At 33.7% G+C, this 3,548-nt stretch overlaps 1 long non-coding RNA gene across 1 annotated transcript in view; it reads right to left on the reverse strand.

The window, feature by feature from the left end:
- LOC110389358 overlaps nucleotides 2,049-3,548 on the reverse strand; it is a 9,378-nt gene continuing 7,878 nt past the window's right edge. Inside the window, exon 3 of the long non-coding RNA XR_002433175.1 lies at nucleotides 2,049-2,199. This is a non-coding gene — a long non-coding RNA (uncharacterized LOC110389358). The remainder of the gene's footprint in view (nucleotides 2,200-3,548) is intronic.

Here is a 3,548-nt window from a genome sequence, read left to right on the forward strand (position 1 = left end):
GTAAACAGGGAAAAGAAATCGGTGCCTACCCCCCACACGCTTACTCTCATGAAAAAGTTGTAGGCCATGATGGTTTCTAGAGGTTCTCTCCAGCTAGGGTTTCTATGAAGCTGTGACTGTTGGTTCTGAAGTAGCATCTGATACAGAAAGTCTGGGAAAGAATAAAAAAACTTGGCTACAAGTAAATTTTTTAAAAGGTAAGATTGTTTAGTGTTTAGATCTGACCATTTAGCCATACCAGCCTAACCTTCTGTTCTGAGTCATGGAAGAACAATATTTGGGACATCCTCATTTTCTCATTAAAATATAATAAGATGAATTGATATAGAAAGTTATTGTTCTACCATAATGTCCATCTTTGGAAAAAATGAACAGCTTGAAATAGGTGGGAGAATTCTGAGAAATTTGCATCCACACTTTGAATGCTGCAACCCAACAATGCTCACTGGAAAAAGTAAACTAGCACAGACTGATATACTATACAGATACTGTTGCTCATTGCATTACTGGAGTTGGAAGGCTTTTACTAGAACTGTGTTAAGTATCTCGTGAAATTAATTTTCCTTTAACAGAGACATTTTTAAAAGCATGATCTTGCTGTGCAGTAGATCAATTAATGTGTCAGATTTATTATTTTATTGGAATTTTTTTTTCTCAAGGCTTTTAAGGATGGAAGAACCAATTGAGAAAAAAAAATAACTGGCTGAAATATCAGAAGCAAACAAAAACTTCTCATAAAGAAAAAAATGAAGCTACCTTGTTAAAAGAGCTTCAAGTCTACAAAAATATTTTGTAAAAAGGAACAAAGAAATTATTTTTCATGCCCACTGATGGCAAGATAAAAACTAATGACAGGACAAGAGACTAAGCTAGAATAAGCTAGCAGAATGGCTAAAGAATCTTTCTACTTCTGAAAACAAATAAACAGTGATTTAGTCTTCATTAATCTCATTGTGAATTCTTGTTAAATAATCTCTCTCTCCACATTTCTTTTCCTTCCGGGATTCCGCTTTTTTCAAAATTAGGATTTCAGTTTTGTTTCAGCAAGATAATAAGACACAATACCTAGTGTATTTTGGCTAAAAAGCATACCAATACAAATCTGACTCAGAGCAGAAGGCAAGAGCTGATTTCCTGAATGCACTTTGGAGGATGTATTTTTGTAGCTAAACATACATACTTCAAAACTAAACCTTTGAGTTTCACCATTGCTACTTCAGGTAACCTCACTGGACTGGAGTTTTTCTTGGCACAGAGCTGCATGCAATTAAGAGTTCCACTAGCTGGGTTGTTCCTGCCTACAGAAATGAATAGTTTCTGTATGAGTTAAAAAAAAAAAAAAAAAAAAAAAAAAAAAAGGAACTTATTCAGCAGTTGAAATATACAATAAAAATGTCATTGCTATCTTTACTTTAATTATGGAGCTCACATTGTGATTATATTCTATCCCAGTTTGTCAGAAAATGAGACTGTAACCGTTATTGCTAAGCACTGAACATCTCTTCACTGAGTTTCTGTGCCCTCATTTTTATTCAGTCATATTCAAACCATATCCTTTTCTCACAGGTTTGCAATAACTAGGACATTTTTTCTAGCTCATTCTGCCTGTTATAAATGAATAGCCTGGAAAATTTTCTTCTCACTCTCATGCTTAAAGGCACAGATCAAGGACATACACACACAAAAATTTCTCTGCAGCCATTGTACAGGAGACCTTCCACTATCACAGGGGATCTCTATGGCATATTGCCTGCCTGAGTGTTAGCCTGCTCTAGCAGAGGCTAGTGAGAGTTCAGTGCATTACTACAAAGGCCTGGAAAGTGAAGAAAAGAGACATGAAAAGCAGATCGGAGATGTCAGTGTTGTTGTTTATTATTCCCTCCATTAGAAGGCAGTTTTAAACACATAGACATGTTTTGAAATAACTACTTTACTTGTCTAGGAAGAGCTTATCTCACTGGGTGAGTTATAAACATAACTTCACGTTCGGGACTGTCTCAGGAAGAAATGGTTTTCCCCAGGGTCTCATCTGAGAAACACATTGAGCAGAAACAGTATTTTTATTGTAAATGTATAATTTTTGTTGTTTGTTTTTTTTACAGAACTTAAGTACAATCTTGGCATTTGTATCTGGTGACGTGAGATGACTTTTTCCTTCTGTTCACCTTTTACTGTAACTTGAGATCTGAACGTCATCACCTTCACAAGAATAATAGCAATAAATTATTATTATTATTAAGTTAAAAAAAAAAAATCTTCAAAATTTCTGTATCCAGATCTTTCCTGCATCACCACCAGCTACTCCTGAACATGTCAGAATACTTTTCTTTATCTGATTTTGTTTTCAAGATAATGGTGGGTAGTGCAGACAATGTCTTACTTTCAGTATGCCTACCAAAAGCACTTAGAAATGTTTTTTAAATGACACTAGGTAGAAGATGTTTCTAGTAACTTCTACCAACAAAATGTTTTTCTGCAAGATTATGCACTTAAGATCAAAATATCTCTCAAAATCATTTTTACTTTATCAATATATATAGTTTTCATTTTAGAATAAATAAGTGGGATTAATCCATGATTTTGAGTAGACTTGAAACATATAGTTTTAACATTTTCAAATATGTATTTTATTTTTTATGCTCTGTTCTTGCATGCTTTATGTGTGCTAGATTAGGAAGTAATGTGTATATCAGAATGAACTGAAACATTTCAGGCTGCAAAAGAGATACTCTGCCCTTCATAGAACATTTTATTATGAAAAGGCAGGGCAAGGCAAGAGGGGAGGGAGAGGGAGAGGGAAGGGGAGGGGGAAGGGGAAGAATTATTTTCTTCTTTCAATACAGACAGATTGAATTTTGGAAATAATATCACCAGACCAGTTATGGGTGTTATAACAAATTGGAAAAAATCTTTTAACTATAATGTACAAAAATCAGAAAATGCCTTTGTGTGTTTGTTTTATATAAAACCTAATGATTTCGTTATTACGTCAAGAAATTTGAAAATGTATTTAAAGATTTTTCACTATTATTCCTAACTAATTAAATAGCAAATAATCTTTTTGTTTCATAGAGGGATTAACAAATAAGACAGAAATATTTTATTCTAACAGTTTGGGACAGATATTTCCTCTTCTAGGATTATAATATAAGTATCAATTACTTAACTAAATATGTTACCTGAAGCTAAGTGAAGTAGCTATGCTTTCTTGGTTATGCGATGGCTGTCTATTTATCTTGAGATTGAGAGAAAACATCTTATAATACAGACTCGAGCTGTTGGGTATTTCCCTTCAAATGGTGGATGTGCAAGTTTGAATTCCATTTAAGAAAAAAATGAAAGAAATATTTTCTAGTAAAACGTACATGATTAAAATTTTATTGCATAGAGAATACAATATGCAATCATGTTTTTCTGATTTTTGTAGCTGGTGACTGTGGTGTCTTGTTAATCTGCCTTGAAAAGCAGGAAAAAAAATTGACACTTAGAAAGGAAGGAAGGAAGGAAGGAAGGAAGGAAGGAAGGAAGGAAGGAAGGAAGGAAGGAAG

This window comes from Numida meleagris, chromosome Z (genome assembly GCF_002078875.1).
Source record: "Numida meleagris isolate 19003 breed g44 Domestic line chromosome Z, NumMel1.0, whole genome shotgun sequence".
In the NCBI taxonomy this organism is placed as follows: Eukaryota; Metazoa; Chordata; class Aves; order Galliformes; family Numididae; genus Numida; species Numida meleagris.